The sequence below is a fragment of the Podarcis gaigeae genome, assembly GCF_964106915.1.
Source record: "Podarcis gaigeae genome assembly, chromosome: Z".
NCBI lineage: Eukaryota > Metazoa > Chordata > Lepidosauria > Squamata > Lacertidae > Podarcis > Podarcis gaigeae.
In genome coordinates, this window is record NC_139691.1 from 2,684,234 (window position 1) to 2,708,810 (window position 24,577).

The 24,577-nt window shown below is 48.3% G+C and overlaps 1 protein-coding gene across 13 annotated transcripts in view; it reads right to left on the minus strand.

Moving 5' to 3' along the window:
* The window catches only part of DAB2IP (DAB2 interacting protein), a 306,469-nt gene that overhangs the window by 64,302 nt on the left and 217,590 nt on the right, over positions 1 to 24,577 (minus strand). The window contains exon 1 of one of the 13 annotated variants that reach the window (XM_083721654.1): positions 21,041 to 21,221. The exons of the other annotated variants lie outside the window; for them this stretch is intronic. The gene's annotated coding sequence lies outside the window, so the exon portion shown is untranslated. Of the gene's footprint in view, positions 1 to 21,040; positions 21,222 to 24,577 lie in introns of those variants that run through there. 13 annotated transcript variants of the gene reach the window in all.

A 24,577-nucleotide genomic window follows, 5' to 3' on the forward strand; every position in this document is an offset into this window, starting at 1 on the left:
TAAATGAAAACCTCCCTGCAGATAGTGACAAAAGCCAGTGTAGATTTTCACAACCATCTGTTTCCCCCTCATCCCTCCCTTGGATCATTGGAATGGGTTGTAAACTTGAAATTAGGGCTCCAGGGATGATGCAGGAAGTTGAAGGCACCCCATAAGGAGGAAGGGAAGACCCGGCAAGAACAGAACTTTATGGAAGAGCCATAACTCAGTGGTGGAACACCTGTTTTGCATGCAGAAGGTCCCATACACACAAAATTAAGACGCCAAGTACTATCATCACATCTGCGTTCCTATTTTCTTATTACCCAAATTATGGTAATATTCTATTCTATTCTATTCTATTCTATTCTATTCTATTCTATTCTATTCTATTCTTTTCTTTTCTTTTCTTTTCTTTTCTATTATTATTATACTATTGCATTGCATTCCATTTCCACCCTACCTTTTTTCTGAAGCTGGCATATGTTAGGTAAAGGTAAAGGTAAAGGTAAAGGTAAAGGTAAAGAGACCCCTGACCATTAGGTCCAGTTGTGACCGACTCTGGGGTTGCGGTGCTCATCTCGCTTTATTGGCTGAGGGAGGCGGCGTACAGCTTCCTGGTCATGTGGCCAGCATGACTAAGCCGCTTCTGGCGAACCAGAGCCGCGCACGAAAATGTCGTTTACCTTCCCACCAGAGTGGTACCTATTTATCTACTTGCACTTTGACGTGCTTTTGAACTGCTAGGTTGGCAGGAGCAGGGACCGAGCAATGGGAGCTCACCCCATCACGGGGATTCGAACCGCCGACCTTCTGATCGTCAAGTCCTAGGCTCTGTGGTTTAACCCACAGCGCCATCCACGCCCCTATATGTTAGGTACTTCCTCTCATTTAATCCCCACAGCAACCCTGTGAGGAAGGTTAGGCTGAGAGGCAGCGATTGGCACCCAAGGCCCTACAGTCAGCTTCACAGCTAAGTGGAGATTTGAACCCTGGTCTCCCAGGTCCTAATCCAATGCCCCTACCACCACACCACACTGGATCTCTCTTCCAGATGGGAAACCCTTTCAATAAGACCACATGCATTAAAAGAGAAGAAGGGAGCATAGCATTTTTTTGCTTCCAGACAATTGGCTGTGCCCAGATACAAACTGCACCAGCTAATTAAATCCATCCATTGCCTGTTCTTAATAATAAGGGTTCCTATGGCACATCAATGTCCTTGGCGCTTGCAAAGTATAGAACAGGTCTCTGCTGAAAGGGACTTACAATCCAGAAACTGATGTGGGGACACAATGGAAACGGAAGAAGCATGGAGGCTTCTGTTATGTTGTGTGGAGGGAGAGGCAGAAGAAGGTTCTGCGCCTATAGAAGTCCCAAGTTCTTAGGTTGGGCTAAAGTATGGCTCTCCTAGGGTGAAACTGGGCAGCGCTTCTTCATCAGATGGTGCAACTCTATTATTTAAACTGGGACTGAGCAATCATTAAATATTATCATTATTATTAATTGCATTTATATCCCACCTTTTCCCCTCCAAGGAGATCAAGGCAGCTTACATGGTCCTCCCCCTCCTCAGTTTAATTCTCGCAACCACCCTGTGAGGTAGGCTGGGCTGAGAAGCCAGCTCAAGGTCACACCCAGAGAACTTCATGGCCCAACAGAGATTTGAACCCTGGTCTCCCATGTCCTAGTCAGAAATGCTAACCACTACACCATTCTGGATTGTGACGCCTCTCTATTGTACATGCAGAAGGGAAAGGAGATAGCTCCCTGGCCCCAGGGAGCCTACAGTTTAAAGGCTGACAGTTAGGGGAAAGGAAATGGGGCGGCAGCTCAGACACCGGGAGCTGATGCTTTGTGTGTGGAAGGCCCCCCCCCATTCAATTCTCAGCAAGTCTGGGGAAGGGCTGGGAAAGACCAACCTACCTGAAATTCCATGGAAGGCTATAGCTCAGTGACAGAGCCCATGCTTTGCCTGCAGAAGGTCCCAGGACCCTGCCTGAAAAACCCCAGGGAACATCTGCTGTTAGTGTCCGTGCAGGCAGCTACCAAAGCTCCGAAAGGCCGTTGCAGGAGAGGCGCAAAGGGGTTAAGCTTTTGGGAATACTGCTTTTTCCGGAACAGAGATCAGTCCTGTCCCCCCCCCCAAGCCTCACCAAAAAGGACTTCCATCGCCGCCCCATCACCGCCTAGCAGCTGTGGCCTGGCATGGAACATCTGCTGCGGGAGAAGTCAGGCGAGAGCTGGGCACCTCCTATTCTGTGCCGAAAAAGCTTGAGAAAGGGGAAAACTGAACGGGGGGGGGGGGCGCATCTCTCCCACTGCTCCCAACCACCTGGTTCCCCCCTCCTCGCCCATCCCACCTCCTTTCCCCTCCTCTGGCCCCCGCTCAGCATCGCCAAAGCAGCAGAGGCACACAAACACACACTGTGAGCTTTGAGCTTGATCTGGCTCCCGCGGCTGCTGATTGGCTGCTCTGTAGCTGGGGAAGGGAGCCACAGCTGCCGAAAATGTCAACATCCGTGCGCTTGTGAGCAAGCAAATGAGCACCCGCTGCGCACTGTGAGGAACGCGGAGGAGCGGTGCCATGGACCCCGCAGTTGAGGGCCTGGGACAAGTGGTGAGATGGTGTCAGATTGGTGGTCCAGAGAGATCTCCCCAAAAGCAGATAGATGTAAGAAGAGCCTGGCTGCTGGATCATGCCCGTGGCGCACCTCGCCCAGGATCCTGTTCTCACAACGGCCAACCAGATCATCCAGTTGTAAACTTAGGACCCCCAAAGAGTCGTCTAGTCCAACCCCTGCAATGCAGGAGTCACAGAAAAGGAATCACTGACAGGTGGCCATCCAACCTTCATGTCAAAACCTCCAGTACGTTTCTGAGCACAATTCAAAGTGTTGGTGCTGACCTTTAAAGCCCTAAAGGTCTTGGTCCAGTGTACCTGAAGGAGCGTCTCCACCCCCATCTTTCTGCCCGGACACTGAGGTCCAGCGTCGAGGGCCTTCTGGCGGTTCCCTCCCTGCGAGAAGCCAAGTTACAGGGAACCAGGCAGAGGGCCTTCTCAGTGGTGGCGCCTGCCCTGTGGAACGCCCTCCCAACAGATGTCAAAGAGAAAAACAACTACCAGACTTTTAGAAGAGATCTGAAGGCAGCCCTGTTTAGGGAAGCTTTTAAAGTTTGATGCATTACTGTATTTTAATGTTTTGTTGGAAGCCGCCCAGAGTGGCTGGGGAAACACAGCCAGATGGGCGGGTTAAAAATAAATTATTATTATTATTATTATTATTATTATTATTATTATTATTACTACTACTACTCCAAGGAAAGTCTAGTGTTATATAAATTTAATAAACGGTAACAATGATTAAATAAGTAAATAAATAATCCTCCAAAGTGAAGGGAGGGGGGCTTTATCTGGGCTTCATGGAAGGGTCCTATTTCCTAGCTCTAGAGCAGAGGTCAGCAAACTTTTTCAGCAGGGGACCAGTCCACTGTCCCTCAGACTTTGTGGGGGGCCAGACTATATATATATATATATATATATGCAGGTTTTGGTGTCCTCGGGTGTCTTCCCGTGTAAAAGTTGGGGTGTCTAGGCGACGTTTCGACGAGGTCTCACTCGTCATCTTCAGGCTGGTGCTTTCGGCTTCTTGTTACTGGAACAGAGCGGGATCTCAATGTTTGAGTTCCTATAAATACTGTAGAGGGGGTGTGGTGTCTAGCCTCCAATGTTCTGGGCAGAGAGGAAGTTCCCAGGCTAGTGTGCCTTTTCTTCTTTTGTTCCTTAATTATTAATTATCCTCAGAAACCCCAAGGATAAAATCCAGTTGGAAAACCAAGGGATCTATGAAATACCCTGCAAAGTCTGCCCAGCCACGTACATTGGACAAACAAACAGACGAATAAATGCACGTATCGCAGAACACAAGAATGCCGTCAAAAAAGAAGAAAAAACTTCCTCTCTTTTCCAACACATGAAAGAAACAGGACACGAAATTAATTTTGCAGATTCCAAATTGCTCTTTAACACGGAACATCACCACAAGAGAATAATCATGGAAGCCATCGAGATAGAGAAACACCCTCACAACATGAACAAGCGTGACGACACATCCCGCTTGCCAGACATCTGGAAATTAGCCCTCCCCACAAAAACTGACACCAGATCCAGAGGCACACAGAACGCCAACACCAATCAACCACACCAGACCCAAACCCAGACCCTCTCCACAGATGAATTACTGACACCATCCAGTAGCCAGTCCATGGTGGCACCTCCGGATGCTGCACCCCCCTGCAATCCCTACACAGATCTGGCTGACACAAGCCACAAAACCACAGCTCGCCCCTATACACGAAGCCAAGCCAAAGCACAACTAAGTGCAATACAGCCATCTTCTCAGGAAAACTCTTCACAAAGTTCAAGAGGTCAAGACACAAAGACTTTAGCAACTAATCCACACCTAATGACCCACCTAAGTGGTACTCAGGATATCACTCAAGAAATCACTCAAGGTATCTCTCAAATAATTAAGGAACAAAAGAAGAAAAGGCACACTAGCCTGGGAACTTCCTCTCTGCCCAGAACATTGGAGGCTAGACACCACACCCCCTCTACAGTATTTATAGGAACTCAAACATTGAGATCCCGCTCTGTTCCAGTAACAAGAAGCCGAAAGCACCAGCCTGAAGATGACGAGTGAGACCTCGTCGAAACGTCGCCTAGACACCCCAACTTTTACACGGGAAGACACCCGAGGACACCAAAACCTGCATTCCTGTACCCGTGAAAATCTACGAAAGCAAATATATATATATATATATATATATATATATATATATATATATATATATATGGGGGGAATAATGGGCGAATTCCTATGCCCCATAAATAACCCAAAGATGAATTTTAAATAAAAGGACACAGTCTACTCATGTAAAAACACGCTGGTTGCCGGACCGCCCGGAGGCCGGATTTAGAGGGTGATTGGGCTGGATCCAGCCCCCAGGCCTTAGTCTGCCTACCCATGCTCTAGACCAGCCTTTCTCAACCTGTGGGTCCCCAGATGTTGTTGAACTACAACTCCCATCACCCCTAGCTAGCAAGGCCATATCTCAGGGATGATGGGAGTTGTAGTCCAACAACATCTGGGGACCCACAGGTTGAGAACCGCTGCTCTAGGGCATTTACTTGCTATATGCTTGCTAACTATGCCGTTTGCTTGCGACTAAAACTGGAAACTGCATAGACTGAGCGGTTCAAGTAAAAGCCTAGCCCAATGCTCCAGCCAACTGAAGGGCTGATTGGATGAATGGTTTATGCCCTCTAATTTTGCTACCAGCTCTTTAAGTCTCCAAGCTGCAACCTGACCCGCTCTTTCCTCGCAGCCACAGAAGCGATGCCCCCCACTTCCCCTGGCGCTGGCACCAACAATTTCCTAGGGCTTAATGAGTGACCCAGAATCTTCCGGAAATTAAAAAGCAGAGCACCCCCCCCCACACACGTGTTCAGCTCATGGAGGAGCGGAGGTTGCCAGCCAGTGGTCAGGAAAGCATCGCAGCACAGTCCTACCCATGTGTACTCAGGAGGAAGCGGGTGCAGAATTGTGGCCTTGTGCAGCAAGGTGGTGGGCTGACGGGACGTGTTTAAGCAGAGCTCGGATGGCCACCTGCCAGTGGTTCTTTCACTATGATTCCTGCATTGCAGGGGGCTGAAGGAAATGACCCTTGGGGTTACATTCCAAATCTACAATTGTATGATTCTTCAGTTTATATAGCCAAAGTGACTTTAAAGTCCATGAATAATCATAGTTTAGAGGTCCCGGGCCCTAAGGAAGCCAGACTATACTCCACCAGGGCCAGGGCCTTCTCAGTGATGGCTCCAACCTGGAGGAATGCTCTGTCCCATGAGACCAGGGCCCTGCAGGATTTAACCTCCTTCCACAGGGCCTGCAATACAGAGCTATTCCACCTGGCTTTCAATTTGAACTTAGCCTGATCTTTTATTCCCTTTCCTTCCCTCCTCCTCCCCTTTTTATGAAGATTTCCTGCTCTGGGATCCCACAGCTAATTTTCCCGTTCTCCTCGCTGGCCCAAATGGGACTAATTTGGCCAGCTAGCCCTGGCGATCATCTAATGTTTATTGGATGGATTTCCCCCAAAAAATTGATTTTTGAATTCTGAATTTATTGTTATTTATGTTTTGTACAGTATTTTATGCTGTTTTTTGTTGCATCAATTAAGTGTTTTAAATTTGTTGTTAGCCGCCCTGAGCCCAGTTTTCTGAACCGGGAAGGGCAGGGTATAAATATTTATGTATGTATGTATGTATGTATGTATGTATGTCTGTTGTCACAATGAATATATTACTTCTAAAAGTATAAGACCAGTCTTCTGGACATGTGCAGAGCACCATCACAGGGATCCTTCAGCTCAGATTCCTGCATTTGCAGGGGGTTGACTAGAGGACCCTTGAGGTCCCCACCAACTCTGCAATTCTATGGTCCAAAGCCTCTGCCCTGCCTGCAACAGCCCTTCCCCAATCCTGCATGATTACTCATAAAAGGAAAGGGCTCCGTCATAACCTAGAAACATCCATCCCTCCAAAGGCTGGAGACTTTCCCAGCAAATCAATCACTCAGCCCCCTCGTGACACATCCGTTCTTCTCTCTGACTTCCTTCAAAGATTTGCTCTTGATAGATGACTCTACCTGAACCCAGAGACCAGAAAGAAGTGGTGGGATGCATCCTGCTCAGGTCTCAGGAGACCGCTTAGTTGCGACCTTCATGGGTTGCTGTGAAATGACCTGGTTGCCCTCTCCCTCTCTCTCTCCATAACAGCAAACAATTCCGCATGCTCTTTCAAAAGATGGATGCTAATACTTGCCAACTGTGTGGGAACACGGGGTTTAAACCAGTATTCCTGTGGATAAGAGCATAAGAAGAGCCTACTGGATCAGACCAAGGGCTCATCCAGTCCAGCATCTTCTTCTCATGGTGGCCAACCAATGAGAAACTTGCAGGCATGACCTGAGCACAAGAGCAATTCTCTCTCCTCCTTCTCGCACCTGGTACTGTATTCAGAAGCCTTGCTGCCTCCAAGCCATTGTGGCTTGCAGCCATCGACAGCCCTCTCCTCCATCAAACTGTCCAGTTGCTTTTGGTGACCATCACTGCCTCCTTTGGAAGTGAGTTCCATAGTTAAACTATGCGCTGAGTAAATACTTTCTTTTATCCATCCTGAATAATAATAATAATAATAATATAATATTAATTTATTATTTATACCCCGCCCATCTGGCTGGGCTTCCCCAGCCACTCTGGGCGGCTTCCAACAAAATATTAAAATACAGTAATGAATCAAACATTAAAAGATTCCCTAAACAGGGCTTCCTTCAGATGTCTTCTAAAAGTCTGGTAGTTGTTGTTCTCTTTGACATCTGGTGGGAGGGCGTTCCACAGGGCGAGCGCCACTACCGAGGAGGCCCTCTGCCTGGTTCCCTGTAACTTGGCTTCTCGCAGGGAGGGAACTGCCAGAAGGCCCTCAGGCGCTGGACCTCAGTGTCCGGGCAGAACGATGGGGGCGGAGACGCTCCTTCAGGTATACAGGACCGAGGCCGTTTAGGGCTTTAAAGGTCAACACCAACACTTTGAATTGTGCTCGGAAACGTACTGGCAGCCAGTGTAGGTATTTCAAGACCAGTGTGATGTGGTCTCGGCGGCCGCTCCCAGTCACCAGTCTAGCTGCTGGATTAGTTGTAGTTTCTGGGTCACCTTCAAAGGTAGCCCCACATAGAGTGCATTGCAGTAGTCCAATCAGGAGATAACCAGAGCATGCACCACTCTGACGAGACAGTCTGTGGGCAGGTAGGGTCTCAGCCTGCGTACCAGATGGAGCTGGTAGACAGCTGCCCTGGACACAGAATTGACCTGCGCCTCCATGGACAGCTGTGAGTCCAGAATGACTCCCAGGCTGCACACCTGGTCTTTCAGGGTCACAGTTACCCCATTTAGGACCAGGGAGTCCTCCACACCTGCCCGCCTCCTGTCCCCCCAAAACAGTACTTCCAACTTCTATCATATCACCTCTTTCTTGCCCTCCAGAATGAAAACCTTTCTTTGTAGGTGAGTAGCATCATCCCCTTGATCCTACCTCCTCTGTCAAAGGCGTCTGCCTCTGAATGCCCGTCCTTGGGAATCACAGGTGGGGAGAGTTGGTGTTGCACTCAGGCCAGGCTTTCCATGGGCATTTGGCTGGCCACTCTGAGAAGGGCTAGACTATGTGGAATTTTGGTCTGACCCAGAAGTTGGCTTGTTCTAATACTATTAGGGGCCCCTTGCTCTCTGCTCCACTGGGGCTGCCAGCTGGAGAAAGTTACTAGATGTTCTAGGTAGGACAGGTGCACACACCAACTTAGAATGCCCCTGGACTAGGGACTTATGTGAAACCAGAATGGGCCAATTCAATGCCAGCATCCTATGTACATGTTGTTGTTGTTGTTTAGTCGTTTAGTCATGTCTGACTCTTTGTGACCCCATGTACCAGAGCACACCAGGCACTCCTGTCTTCCACCCTATGTACATAGGTACATACATAAAGCTAAAGGGACCTCTGACCATTAGGTCCAGTCGCGGACAACTCTGGGGTTGCAGAGTTCATCTCGCTCTATAGGCCGAGGGAGCCGGCGTTTGTCCGCAGACAACTTCTGGGTCATGTGGCCAGCATGACTAAGCCGCTTCTGGCGAACCAGAGCAGCGCACAGAAACACCGTTTACCTTCCCGCCGGAGCGGTACCTATTTATCTACTTGCACTTTGATGTGCTTTTGAACTGCTAGGTTGGCAGGAGCAGGGACCAAGCAACGGGAGCTCACCCCATCGCGGGGATTCGAACCGCCGACCTTACGATCGGCAAGCCCTAGGTTCAGTAATTTAACCCACAGCATCACCCGCGTCCCTACAATTTATACACTGCTTGACTGTAAAAAGCCTCAAAGCAGTTTATGAAAAGATGAAACAATAAAAGTACCACTAAGAAAAATTAACAGCAATAACATTTCAAAGGTTAAAACAACAATAGACGAAAAAGAGATTAAAACGTGCATTAACTTTCTGAATACCTGGGTAGGTTTGTCTAACAAAACTGTTTTTAGCAGGTGCTGCAAAGCGTGCAGTGAAGGTGCCTGCTTCATCTCAAGAGGCCGAGAGTTCCAAAGCTCCCAGTTGCCGTGTGCTCACTAAATCTGGGCTGCTGGACATTGAGAGAGGCTATACATCTCAGCTAGGTTTGTCGTTTGTCCAGTTTTGGGCTTGCGTCTAAAGAAACCGAGCTTCCAGATCAGCGGTGAAGAACTATAAAATCCACAATGCTTGGAGACCTCTTTAGAGGGCTGAAATGCAGACACCCTGCCTCCAATCAAATTAGTCCACAAGGCTGCCGGGAAGACAAGGGTGAGGGCAGAGGGGCAGAAGTCATGGAAGATCTTTCAGAGAGCTACTCATCCGCTACATGTGTCTTGTGAAATCAGGCTAATGAACAGGATTTATGGCTTGGCAGTTACGATTCAGAAAAGCAACAACCCCTGGGCTGAAGGCTGGGCTGGAGGGTGATGTCTATCAGCCATGGCAGCCCAATGGAACCCCTTTTTTCAGAGGCAGTCTACCCTGGAATACCATGTGAGGCAAAAACAGCAGGAGAAGGGCCCCGGACTCAATTTCGTTGCACTTGTGCAATGTTGCACTTGTGTAATGACAATAAAGAATCTATCTATCTATCAATGCAGAAACATCTGGGAAGAGGTTGACACTACACAAAGTAGGCTGCTGCCATCTTTCCAGGGAGAAGGGAACTCTCAGGGGTTTAACGGAGCAAAAGTGACACTGACAAGCATTTTTATCTCCACTTTTCCCACGCAAGGTGGAAGCTTCAGCCAATGTTCAGCCTGACAGGTCTTGAACACAGCTGGGGTGCCAAATGTTTGGGGGAGAGAAGGAGCCAAAAATGTGTCTTGTGAAAGCCGACTCTTAGAACTGCAAAGGAAAAACTGAGGCTGCAGAAAGGCCTTTGCTTTTGGACTCTCCCCATCCCACCACTCTGCGGTCATCTCGACATTGACACAATAAGGCTCTTTTTGCAGTAAGGTTCCTCCAGGTGCGCTCCTGCTCACTTGCGTGCTGGTAAAATGCAGCCACCCCACCACAGAAGCGCTGTGATAGAGGCAATGAATGAGAACTGCTCCAAGGTTGCGTTTTGGCAGCATGTTATCTATGTGCTACTGTGCATCTGTAATTGCAGGGGCAAGGACAGGAAGTTGTGGACGCAGCGCACTCTGTAGAGAAGTCAGGAAGAAAAGGAAGGTTGAGGCTCAGTGGGGAGGGGGTAGTGGTTAGGGTGTTGGACCGGGATGTGGGAGAGGTCAGGGTTCAAATCCACACTTGGGGCAGTCTCTCAGCCTAGCCTACCTCACAGGGTTGTTGTTGTTGTTAGGGAGGGGTGAAATGAGGAGGGGGGAGCAGTGTGTGCACTACCTTGAGCTCCCTGTAGGAAACATGGGGTGTAAACATACCAAAACATGACAACTGATAATAGTATCTCTTTGACCACTGTGGGAAGCGGGACATTGGGCTCGATGAGCCCTTGGCCTAAACCGACAGGCCTCTTCTGACACTCTTAAGCAAGGGTCAGCAAACGTTTTCAACAGGGGGCCGGTCCACTGTCCCTCAGACCTTGTGGGTGGCCGGACTATATTTTTTTTTTGGGGGGGGGGAATGAACAAATTCCTATGCCCCACAAATAACCCAGAGATGCATTTTAAATAAAAGGACACATTCTCCTCATGTAATAACACACTGACTTCTGGACCGTCTGCGGGCCGGATTTAGAAGGTGATTGGGCCGGATCCAGCCCCCGGGCCTTAGGTTGCCTACCCCTGCTCTAAGCATTGAGAGGAGGCTGAAGCAGGGAACGCAACCTGCCCAGAAGGTGGGCAGAGCTGAGAGTTTCTCAAGCCCTGAGTCGCACAGGTGAGGGAAGCTGGAAGTCCCCATATTGATTGGAATTAACCAGGCACATCTTTGGCCGCAGGGGCCTCAGGAGCAGCGGCAGGCCTCCAGGCTGAGCTTCCAGTCTGCTGGCAGAGCCCGCTCATACCTTGGGGATATGTTTTAGCTCGCACACCCACCCCTGGCCTTCCTAATTTGATTGCCAGTGCCCTGCGCTTCCCCAAGTCTCCTGTCCCACCCAACGGTTGAGCACACTGGGGATGTGAGGGGCCAGAAAGAAAGGGTCCATGTTCAGTGCTGAAAGGCTGCTTGTCTGGAGCAGGGCTGCCGATTCCTAAACTGGTACGGCTGCTTGCGCATGCATGTCAACTAGAAGTATTAATACGCCCCACATGTTACGCTTTGAAGAGGAAGGAAAGGCCTGGAATGCAAACTTTCAGAGGGATGCGCTGGATCCGCTTCGAAGCCTCTCACTCACCTTCCATGCCTTTTTATTGGGTGGGTGGGGAGTTCCTGCCCTTTCTTTCTTTGGGCCACCAATAAGCCAGCACTGCAAATACTAAGACAAATCAGAAAAAACCTCCATGACTGGATTACGGTATCCAAATCAATGAGATCTGCATACTTTAGCATCAGAGAAGATGGCCCAGGAACTCCCAGGGATCTCCTCCACTTCTGAGGTTACCAGCTGCCTTACTTGCTCTGGGGCCCCTGGTGTGATGCTTGTGGGTGCCTCTCAGGTCCCCCTGCCCCTCCCAATTCACATTTATTTATTTAAGTGTGGGGTTGGGTGGCTGTTTTTTAAAAAAAGTTCAGTAGGACTGTAAGAATGCAAGAAGAGCCCGTTGGATCAGGCCAGTGGCCTCTCTAGTCCAGCATCCTGCTCTCACAGTGGTCAGCCAGATGTCAGTGGGAAACCAGGGAGCAGGATCTAACCACAAGATCCTGCCTGCAGATTCCAGCAATCAGGGGCATCACTGCCTCCAACTTCCGATTCAGAGAAGGCTCAGCTTTCAGGTCTTTCTTGACTGGGGAAGTGGGAGGGGTACATCCTTACTTATTTATATCACAGGCCTTGTATACTGTTTAATAATAAAAAATTTCTAAGCTGTTTCCATAAAATATTCATTACAAAATAGCAATAAAATAAGACTTTTAAAAACAGGAGGCAAAATAATACCAAAATAGAGATAAAATAAAAACATTTTAAAAAACAAATGGTTTTTTTGGGGGGGCCTTGCCCAAATGAAACAGTTTTTGACAGGGTCTGAAAACAGTATAACGATGGCACCTGCCTAATATCAATAGGCAGGGAGTTCCATATAACTTTCTGGTTTAAAATGCTAAGGTATAAACTACTGTGCAACTCTCCCCTTCCGTAAACCCTGGCTAGTAGCCATTAAGAAGGACTTTCTTTCGCCTGTCCTGAATCTTCCACGAGTCCAAGTGTTACAAGAGTGGGAGAAAACCTTTTCACTATCCACTTTCTCCACGCCCTGTAGAGTCTTACGAATGTCTATCATGTAATCTCTTACCTGCCTTTTCTTCAATCCAAAAATTACCAAAGGCTGCAACCTTTTCTCATAGGGGAGTCCCTCCATCCCCTTTCTGAACCTTTTCCAACTCAACAATATCGTTTTTGAGGCGAGGTGTCTAGAACTGAACACAGCACCATTGACTCGTAGTACAACATTATGATATTGGCAGTTTTTAAATATTTAATTCCCTGGTATCAAATTAAATGCATGGAGGAAGAGAGGGCTACTGGTACCTATTGATGGCTATGGGGAAGCTCCAGATTCAGGGGCAGTCTACCTTTAAATAACAGCTGTTGGGGAAAGAAAAGCAGGAGAAGGTTACTGCGCTCACATCACCTGGCTGGCCACTGCGGGGAAACAGGATGCTGAGTTGTTTGGGCCTTTGGCCTGACTCAGCAGGGCTCGGCTCAGCGCAGTGAGTCAGGTGGAAACTGAGATGGGGAGGGATGCTCCACAGAGGGCCGATTGTACTTCCTCTCCACTCTGCTCTGCTTTAAAAATAAAATATTTGCAGGCATGCAAAGAAAATGTTTTGATTTGGGAAATCAGAGACGCTTCAGACAGTGCAAGAGAGCCCCCAGGTTGGGGAGGGGGAATCGGCTCATCCACCTCAGTGGATGTCAGCAGAGGTCAGAAGACACCCACCCTGGGTCCTTAGCCATCCCACCTGAGGCAAAAGAGCAGGAAGCGAAGGAAGTGGCCTGCAATGCAGTGTGTGGTGACCCCACTGTCCAAAGACAAGACGTGGGCCCTTTGGCGTGAAACTCTCCGTGTTTGTTCACTTGCTAAATGCAACGCACCTTCCGGGCATTGCTCCACTTCTGCATACCCTTCCCTGTCCTACCGATGTTTTGTGACTCTTCCCTCTTTGCAAACATTGCTATAGAGCTCAGCGGGTGCGAAAAAAGTGACCGGTGGGAAGTCTGCATGGCCCTAAGGAAATGTCAGAAGCCACAAAGTTGGGAGAAGGCCACAGTTCAGTGGCAGAACACCTGCTCAGGGTGCAGAAGTCAATCTCTGCCACCTCCAAAGCATCAGGTAGAAGCTGAGGTGAAAGGAAGACCACCTGCTCCATTTACTGCCCCATAACCTTCCAAGTGCCATGGCACACTACTGCTGAGGTCCAAAGCAGCAGCAGCAGCAGCAGTTTCCTGCATTGAAAAAAGTTCATGCAGCTGGATGGAAGCAAACCAAGAACAACAATTGTGAAGAGCTGCAAAGGGTAGCCCCATCTCAGGATGGGAAGTTAAGAAGCACCTGTGCATTCAACCTGTCACTTGGATGCAAGAGAGGCACAGCTGAATCCCCAAGAAGAAGACGGCACAGTTGGAAGAACAGAGAATCACACAGGAACACAACAGGCAAACTCATTGCAGTTGAACAGATAAAAGGCTTCTAGGAGGCCGAAGTAACTTGCAAATATCCAAACACATCACACAAGCGGTTCTGTGACACAGCACGTTAAGAGTAGGCCCTGGAATTATCACAACTATCTTCACAACGTCCCTGCAAAGGAGGCCAGTATTAGGCCAGGACTACAAACTGAGAGGATACGATGCAGCAACTTTGCTGAAAGGCAAGCTGCCTACATGTGGCTTTAGACAGTGCCTAGATGCTACTGGTAACTCCAGCATCCAACACCAAGAGTTCAGGGCAGAAGAATAAGCAAATAACCAAAGTTCGTCAGAATCAAACAAACCTGCCAGCCAGAAGCTGCAACCAAGCCAGAGCTTTGGTTTGTAAACTATGGCTTGCAAGCAACTTCCAGTTCATGCCTGCAGTGCCATTTGGATGTCTGAGCAAACTTGTGGTTGCTGCAAGTCTGGAAAGGAAGGGTAGAACCTGCAAGAGAGGGGAGGGAGGCAAGAGAAGGATCATGCAAAGGCTTATGAAATGTTCTTGATCTTGGAGATCGGATTTTGCGATGTCTGAATTAAGTCGGAGTTGATAGGCACTGGGCTGCATCTGCTAATTGCTCCAGATACTCATCATCTCCTTAAGTGCAAAAGAGCTGTGATGGGTTAGACGGAAAGGGCAGGGAAACTGGGGCTCTCCAAGCTGAGCAGCCAGCATGGCCAATGACAATGGAAGACACAGTCCAAAGGCATCTGGATAGACAGAGCATCCCCACCCTCCGGATGCCAGGCCCAGGAGCCCACAGCCAGGTGAGTGTCCTGCCTCGCTGTAGGCTGCTTCCCAGGAACCAGAGTTCAAGAGTTAAACCAAGAAGTTGGAGGCAGCAATGCTTCTGAACACCAGCTCCTGAAAACCATGCGAGGACAGAGTGCTAGTCTTGTGCTCAAATCCTGCTTGCATCTGGTTGGCCACTGTGAGAAGAGAATGCTGGACTAGCTGGGCCTTGATGGCTAGAAGCCAATTAACGAGACTGATCCTCCATGAATATTGCCTCATCCGCTTTTCACAGCCATCTAAGCTTAAATAGTGACTAATGTATATATTGTGGCAGTGAGTTCCTTAAGTCCATTAAGCACAGTGGAAGAAACCCTTTGGTCTGCTCCTGAATTCCCTGCAGCTCCTTTCACTGGTCAATTCTCCCCACCTCACTGACGGAGATAACTCCACCCATGCTATTACTGTATCACATCATTTTATCAGCATCATTCTTTTTCCTGTCACTTAGCTGTCTTATAGGAGCACAAGGGGGCTCCTTCCTTTGGCCCAGAAGGGTGGCAGCTGCCTCTTCAGAACTGGTCATCAGAACCTAAGAAGAGCCTGCAGGATGAGGCCCACGGTCCAATCCTAAAGCCATCCAAGTTGTTGGCCATCACTGCCTCCTGGGGGAGCAAATGCCATAGTTTTAACTGTGCATTGGGTCCATTCCGAGGACAGTACATGAACAGAACCCTCAAGAAGACCCTTGACAAGCATCTCATTTCAAGTTAATTTCACAGCCATAATGGATTTTTCAGAAAGCATTTCTAGAACATATTTACTCTCCAACATCTTACTTCCTTTCGCATTTGGAATAATGCCCCTCCCTGCTCTCTTACACTTTCTATCTAATTCCCGAAGTCATCCCAATCCTTGGATAATTCCAGGTAGTTTCTTTTTTTTTTTTTAATCAATAGCTGACAGACTTGTCAAATTACTTCGGGGACCAACAAAGCAATTTTTAAACATTCATAAACCCTCGCAGAACAGTTTAAGTGCGGTGAATTTTAAGAGCGAAAAGGTGAGGGCTGAACAAAAATGATCAAGCAGGATTACGGTTTTGTAAACGAGAATTTAATTCATCATTAATGAATCATTTTGCAGAAGCTGGCTTGGTCCCCCACACTCCTAACCTGTTGCAAAAATGGGAGCGCAAGAGATGGGGAAAGGCCAGATGGGAAAAGAAAGAGGGGCGGGGAGCGAGGAGAACGTGCCCCAGCCCCGACCCGATTATTTCCTTGGAAGTCCCAGATGTCTAGAGGCTCCAGCATACAATAGTGTATTAATACAATCACAGAATTGTAGAGTGGGAAGGGACCTCTGAGGGTCATCTAGTCCAGCCCCTGAAGGTAGCCTTCATTCCTTCCTTCCTCTGTTCAGTGACTAATTAAGGCACCAAAGAGGGGCTGGTGGGCCAGGTAGGAAAGCTGCAGGGACCTGCTATTCATGGCATGAGAAGCTCTACTGCAAAAGCATGAAGAGGGGCTGTGGCTCAAGGAACACACCAAGGGGGTTGTAGATTAGAAAGAGAGGAAATGTTTGCAGTCAGAGAGTCACATTCCATCAATCTCTTGAGGGCCACATGGCAGCTGTGGGGAGGGCCAGGGGCGAAAGCTGGTAAGGGGCAAAACGCCTTGCTTACAGGACTTGCAATGGCTGCCAATTTGCTACCGGGACAAGTTCAAGGTGTTGTTACTAACATAAAAGATAAAGGTAAAGGGACCCCTGACCATTAGGTCCTGTCGTGGACGACTCTGGGGTTGCAGCGCTCATCTTGCTTTACTGGCCGAGGAAGCCAGCGTACACGGGTCATGTGGTCAGCATGACTAAGCCGCTTCTGGCAAACCAGAGCAGCGCATGGAAACGCCGTTTACCTTCCCGCCGGAGCGGTACCTATTTATCTACTTGCACTTTGACGTGCTTTCAAACTGCTAGGTTGGCAAGAGCAGGGACCGAGCAATGGGAGCTCACCCCATTGCAGGGATTCGAACTACCAACCTTCTGATCAGCAAGCCCAAGAGGCTCAGTGGTTTAGACCACAGCACCACCCGTGTCTCCTGTTACTAACATACAAGGCCCTAAACAAATCAGGTTGCTTGAGAGACAGCCTTATCCCTTTATGCACCCAGTGAATCGCTGTGGTCTGTGGGAGAGTCTCTCCTGCAAGCTTCAAAGACCTCAGGAGCCAACTCTGCAGTAACTCGGAGCAGGGCTTTTAGTGTGGCAGCCCCTGTCCTGTGGAACGGCATTCCTGTTTGAGATACTGCAGGTGCCCACTATCTGCACTCTCTAGAAGTGGGACAGATTTTTGCCCCATCAGGTTTTCATGAATAAATGGTTCTTTACCACGTATTTCCTGGTTTAAAACTATTTTATGTGTAAATCACATTGAGACGGTGGTTTAGAAGGCAATTAATAAATTAACGGCAATAACAGCAACAAGGATAACTGCATCCCTGGAATAGCTCAGTCGGTAGAGCATGAGACTCTTAATCTCAAGGTTTGAGCCCCACAACGAGCAAAACGATTCCTGCATTTACAGGGGGTTGGAATCGATGACCACTGGGATCCCTTCAAATTCTACAATTCTAATATTCTATGTTGCTGCTGTTGAGCGGTCTGTATGCTCGATGTATTAACATTGTTGCTAGTGACTCTCCTGGTGGTAGGGGATGAATACATAAATTCTACTACTACTAATACTACAGTACTACTATTAATAATAATAATAATAAATTCTCCTCTAAAGCCAAAGGGATACCTACCTCCTGCTGTGTCCCAGGGCACTCAGAAAACACAAAACCCCTAAAACAGAGAGTGCAGCTCCCTTTCATTTTAATCTTCCTCGGAGGCTGATTCATTACTGACAATGGAACCAGTGGTGAGACAGGCAAGGAGACAAGTGTGCTGGTGGGTTGGGGGGGGGGCGGAAACGGCTGTCGCACAACCCCACTCCCTTCACCCTCCAACCTGACAGCCCCAAATGGCTGTAGATCTGCAGAAAATTTGAAAGAATACCCACCCATAATGTCTTTCTTCCAAGGATTTTATTCCTTCCCCCCCCACCCCTCCACTCTGCCGCACCATATCCAAGTGACCTAGATATGACAGTTGTTTGCAAATATCTAATTCCAACGCAAGCTTTCCTTTTCTCTCTCTCCCTCCTCCTTTCCTTCCCAAGCATGGGAAAGGCAGCTCTCAGCTAACATCTGCCCCAATTATTTCCTCGGACTGCAAAAAGGAACATATCTGGGAGGCTGGAAATAATTAATGCAAACAGCTTTAGCCATGGGTTTTTTTAAAAAAGGAGAAGAAGAGAGGTAGGAGGGAGGGCACGAGAGAGAGAAAAAGTCAGGCAATCGACTTGAGTGTTTGACATTTTCAGAGCAATGAGGACTGCTGAAAAGGGAATTTGGTGTACTTGTGGCAGAAGCAAGTAGAACGCACCACCCCTGAAAAAACAACAACACCCCAGCGTGGTGCTTCACGTGAGATACTGGGGAGAAAGGGGTAATCTTAGCCCTGCCTTGGCCTTGAGCGCAGGAAGCAACAGCAAAGATGACAATAGCTCTGAGCACACACAAAGAGCCCAGAAAGAGGAACTATCTGTAAGATTTCGGTAATTGCCACCAATGCCCTTATCTGGTCAGGTGAAGCGCCTGGACCATGTGATGGATGATGCCTTGTGTATAAAGATCTCATCCTGTTCTCACAGTGGCCAGCCAGATGCCCGCTATGGGAAACCCGCAAGCGGGTCCTGGGTACAAGAGCATTGCTCACCCCACTCCTGTGGCTTCTGGGAACAGGGACCGAGAAGCACCACTGACTCCTATCGTGGAGACAGAGCTCAGCCATCACGTAATTAATGCAAATAATGATTATTGTGGGGGCGGGGGCAGAGGCAGAGAAAGGTTTGAAGCCTACCTGCAAACACAAAAGTGCAATTAAGGGTTATTCAGACCTGATTATGAGAACTCCAGTCTTCCCACACCCCAACGGCAAAAAGTGCCTCAGAGCAGCCACACTCGCCGGGGTGTGTCAGTCTCAAGAATTCAATATAATTCCTTGAGTAAACACACCTAGGACTCAGCTAAGGCAAACATGAGGGTTCCTTGTTAAGTGACTTTTCTTGGAGGTAGGAAACACCTCAAGGACACCAGTATGGAAGGGTAACTCAAATGGGCCAAATCATCGGAGGGGTGATATTTTGAGTCTAAACCAACTCCAGATGTTTGGGACTACAATTCCCATCATCCCTGACCACTGGTCCTGTTAGCTAGGGATGATAGGAATTGTAGTCTCAAACATCTGGAGGGTCGGAGTTTGCCTAGGCCTGGTCTAAACCTCCCCCCTCAACTATTCACTCTGGACCCCCTGAATGCTCAATGTCAGATTCCTTCAGGAATATGTGGAAGGTCACACATGGCCACTAAATCCAGAATAATTCCAGCTCCTGAGTTCCATGCTCTGAATAGAATCACGGAACTACAGAGTTGGAAAGGAACCTGCAAGGGTCATCTAGTCCAACCCTCTGCAAGGCAGGAAGCATAACTATAGCATCCCTGGCAGGTGGCCAGCCAACCCCTGCTTAACAACCTCCAAGGAAGGAGAGTCTACCACCTCCCAAGGGAGACAACTTCACTGCCAAACAGCTCTGACCCTCAGAAAGTTATTCCTAATGTTTAATCAAGAGTCTTGTTTCTTGTCACTTGGGTCCAATGGTTTGGGTCTTGCGCTGTAGAGCAGCAGCTTGCTCCATCTTCCATGTGACAGCCCTTCAGATATTTGAAGACTATAATATTAGCAATCCAGTAATATATATTATACTACTGGATTTCAAGTAGTATATGTGAAAAGCATCTAGGGGTCTTAGTAGACCACAATGCCAGCGTACTAGAAGCAGCAAAGATCACCAGTGTTGAAGCAATGATTCTTCAACATCAATTTCATTGGACTGGTCACATTGTTTGGATGCCTGATGATCGTCTTCCAGAGCAACTACTCTATTCCAAACTTAAGAATGGAAAGTGCAATGCTGGTGGTCAACAAAAGAGGTTTAAAGACTCTCTCAAGGCAAATCTAAAAAAAATGTAGTATAAACACTGACAACTGGGAAAAACTGGCTTGTGAGCGCTCCAATTGGAGAACAGCCTTTACCAAAGGTGTCGTGGGCTTTGAAGACACTTGAACTCAGGATGAAACAGAGAAATGTGCAAAGAGGAAGGCACACTTGGCAAACCCTCACCCATGATCAACTCCTGCTCCAGAAACCTATGTCACGTCTGTGGAAGGAAGTGTGGATCCAGAATTGGCCTCCACAGTCACTTACAGACTCACTATTTAGACCATGTTCATGGAAGACAATCTTACTTGGCTACAAAGGATCGCCAAGGAAGAAGAAGAGTGTTTAGATCAAGGGAAGTCATAGTCCCACGCTATTCTGCCTTGGTCAGACCACACCTGGAATACTGTGGTGTTATTAGCACCATGTTCTAACCAACTAAACTATATCAATATTTCTCTGTTTGGAAACTCCTATCCATCTTGGTCTCCCTTCTCTTTGAGTATTTCTGACCATGGGATCTTACCAAGTAGCTCCTTCAGCTTTTCACAACTGGTCTTCTTAAAGTCCAGAGTGCATGTCCAACTACACTCAACTTTCCCTTGCCTCTGTATCATGAAACCCAAGAGGACATGATCACTTCCTCCCAAGTTTCCCAGTACTTCCACTTGGTCAATCAGTTTCTCCCTATCGGTGAGGACCGGGTCCAATATAGATGATCCCCGTGTTGCTTCTTCTGCCTTCTGGGAAATGAAATTGTCAATGAGGCTGCTGTTTCTTTTGCCCTTCAGGGCTTTCATTCCGTCTGTGAGAACTTCCCACAATCACCTGAGGCATCTCTGGTGGCACATACCAGTCTGGGTAAATGCAGCCCCAGGCACCAAAATACACTGTGGACGAGGAAACGGGAAAAACTGTGCCTGCGCTTGCAAAAAAAGAAGAAAGTGGCAAAGCGCAACATTTCCCCTCCTCTCCATAAATTGCACAGATTTGAGTCCTCAGGAGGAAGGCGGGGGAAACACCCTTTGCGTGAAACACAACCAGGCCGGCTATAAAAAGAGCATCCTGTTTTTGAGACACAGTTTGGTTTTCCTTCTAAAACCACCGTTGGAAGGAGGGGTGTAAACTGGAGTGCCAGATTGCAGCTCCAGAAGAACGAGAGGAATTTTCTTTGGCCTGCAGGCGGAAGGAGGCGATGGTGAAAGCATGCACTATGAGCCACCCTGGAATGGTTTTGTTTTCTGAGCAACACAAACTCCGGACAGCAAAGCTTACATGATCTTACTTACCATGGTGAGTTTCGCTTCCCGGTCTCTTCCAGAATTTTCTGTTTTTGCAGGTGAGGAGCAGACAGTAGAGGCGGGAAGAAAGACTGGTATCTCATCTCCTCCAGCCCTCACCCACCAACCCATCAGCAGGAAGTAAGCCTCCTCTCCTCATCAGACCTCCTTGTATGGTGTGAGCAGCCGGGCTCAGCATGCTGGCTCTTGGCCCCAGCCCAGCTCCCTGCGGCCTCAGGAAACTGTTCCAGCACGCAGTCTACAGGGAACAATCCTCAGCCAGTTCACAGACAAAGCCAATATTATTAACTCCTTCTGCAGCAGGCAGGGGCTTTTAAAGGGACAGGCAGGGGGGCTCCCACCTCCAGCACGGCAAAGAGTGCATGGTCCGAGTGCAGAAGGGGACAGATTCAAGCCTGGCAGCTCCCCCTTGTTCTTTTCCTTTTTAAGGGTCAGGCAGGAGATGGTAAGAAGGACGCCGCTCTACCTGGGAACCTTGGAGGGCAGCTGCTCCCAACTAAAACAAATGCAGGATGGACAGATCTCCGTGAATATCCATGAAGGAGCATTGCTAAGAACTCAGAAGCACTCTGGGCGCAGATCTGCAGGGCGGTAGCAAAATCAAGGTGGCGTGTGACACTCCAGGTGCCCCGTGAACAAAGTTTTGTGCTTTTTAAAATAAGCTTTTTAAAAAGGAAAACTGGGAGAGGCAGGCAATCTGGCAATTTGGGGTCCAGCATAGAAGAGTCGGGAGACTGAATGGTGCCCCTGTTCTAAGTCACGGGTAGGCAAACTATGGCCCGGGGGCTGGATCCGGCCCCAATCGCCTTCTAAATCCGGCCTGCGGACGGTCCAGGAATCAGTGTGTTTTTACATGAGTAGAATGTGTCCTTTTATTTAAAATGCGTCTCTGGGTTATTTGTGGGGCATAGGAATTCATTCATCACCCCCCCCAAAAAAAATATAGTTCACCCCCTCCACAAGGTCTGAGGGAAAGTGCTGAAAAAGTTTGCTGACCCCTGTTCTAAGTGGTACCATTTATTTATTTATATCATTTATATCCCACCTCCTCATTTAACCCCCACCACAACCCTGCGAGGTAAGGTGCGCTGAGAGAGGCAATGACTCCAAGGTCACACCTGGTGACTTTCCAGTGCCAAGCTGGTAGAATGGGGGAGGGAGAGGGACTTCCCTGATGAATTTCTGTGTGGCATCACTTAATCTGTTAATGGGCACAGGAATTATGTCAGAAACAAGAGGGGGGTAACCCTGTAGGGAATTTCCCACAGCCACCTGGGATCGACCAGGGTCCTAGAGAACTTCATGGGAGGATTGGGCCCTGTGCTAAGAAGTGGGAAGGTGGCCCATGGGATCTGCAGCAAAATGCCTCGGCCCGATCCTCTTAAGTCATAGTCCAAAGTCCAGGAACCATGCATTCCGCAGCATCCTTTGGAAAAGGTTTTTGTTTTTTTTACAAGCTTTTATCTCTGCTGCCCTCGGCCCTTCAAATGTGGACTTTGTCGCTGGAGATAACAAGTCTGCTTCGCAGCGCAGGAATGAAAAATCATGCGCAGGAAAGGACTATTGCTGGAATTTAAAGATATTGCTGTTCAGATAGACTGCTTTTACCTTGGGCTGGCAATGCGCGATATACAGATAAAGATACAGATATAGATATGTATATTTTGCTAACTGCTGATTATTTAAGTATTTGCACCTTCTTCATCTTGCTGCCCCACAAATGCTGGACCCACAAAGGGTGTTAGGCTATAGGCTCAGGACTGAAGCCATCTCAGTAAAAGTCTGTCTGGGCGGCTGCCCTTACTAAGCCTCTCTGTAAATTAGCATCAGGTGTGCCTTAGTTATAGAATGGGGATTTTAAAAAAATGTATCAGGGCCATATTATTAACAGCACAAATGACCTAGAATGGCCATTTTGTGCTCCCATCCGCTTTAATTTTATTACATAAAATTAAATTTTACATGGAGTTGTTAACATCCACCCAATATTCTCTTTCCAGGGCTACAATTCTGCGAGGGGAATAGGGGCAGGTTCTCAGCACCCTTAGCAAACTACAACTGTCAGGACTTGGGGGGAGAGGGGCACCTGCCTTAAATGTATGGCCTTTATGCACACCACACCTTATTCCGAGTCAAAGCACTGGCCTGTCTAGGTCAGGACTGCCTCTTGCTCTGACTGGTAGCAGCTCTCAAGGGTCTCAGGTAGGGCTCTGCCTGCGGGATCCTTAAACAAAACTCTTGACATGCCTCTTATTTATTTCACAACCTTCATACACTGCTTGATTGTAAAGCAACAAACAAACCTCAGAGCAGTTTACGGAAACCATATAGAACCATCAGATTATCAGACCAAAGACTGATTAAACTGGCAGCAGCGCCCTAAACACCTGAGTAGACTTGCCTGAATAAAAATGTTTATAGCAGTTGTCAAAGAGAGTACAGTGGAGGCAGCTGCCCAATAGCTATAGGCAGGGAGTTCCAAAGTTCAGGTGTTGCCATACTGAAGTGCTGAGTTCTTTTGAGGAGGGACCAATGCTGGGTCCAATAGGTTTAGTGTTTACACACTCTCTCTCTCTTCCACGCTGCTGATCTTGCCCTGGCTTAGAAGGCCTACTGTCCCCCGTCCCCCCCCCCAAATGTTGGGTGTGCCAGGAGGGAGGGGAGAAAATGCAGACACGGGTAACAGAAGCAGTAATGAGCGTGAGTGTGCGCAGCCCGCCAACTGCCTCCTCCAATCTGCCTGGCTTGCTGGAGCTCAGGAGCAGAGTAGATGAGGATTTATGAGCTCTGTCAGGAAAAGCGTGGAAAGGAGTCCGTGACAAATTAATCACCAATCTCGGCCACGCTGACGGGGCGCTTTCCATGCCCGCCCTCACCAGCAGTGCCAGGTTGCTTGCCACAGGCCGGAGCCCTGTAGGGGGCACCTTTCTGATGCCATCACCTGTGTTCTCTGCTGACATCTGCCAGGGCCCCACAAAACCTTCCAGATGTCCATTCCCCCCTGGGCCTTCTGCCAAGGCTCCCAACCAGCAGCTGGGTCGCCCGTCCTTATGATATATCCTTACATTTTATTTACAGTATTTGCTTTGTTTCATACAAAAACCATCATCACCTCAAAGCCTTTTACAAAACAGATACCACAAACAAATAGGAAGTATTATTAAAAGGAATAAACAACAGTTCCATCCTTTCACAGAGTTTTCCCAGTTCTATTAGTGATGACACTACTAGTTAAAGGGACCCCTGACCATTAGGTGCACTCGTGGCCGACTCTGGGGTTGTGATGCTCATCTCGCTTTATTGGCCGCGGGAGCCGGCGGACAGCTTCCGGGTCATGTGGCCAGCAGGACTAAGCCGCTTCTGGTGAACCAGAGCAGCGCACGGAAACGCCGTTTACCTTCCCCCCAGAGCAGTACCTGTTTATCTACTTGCACTTTGACGTGCTTTCGAACTGCTAGGTTAATAATAATAATAATAATAATAATAATAATAATAATAATAATTTATTATTTATACCCCGCCCAT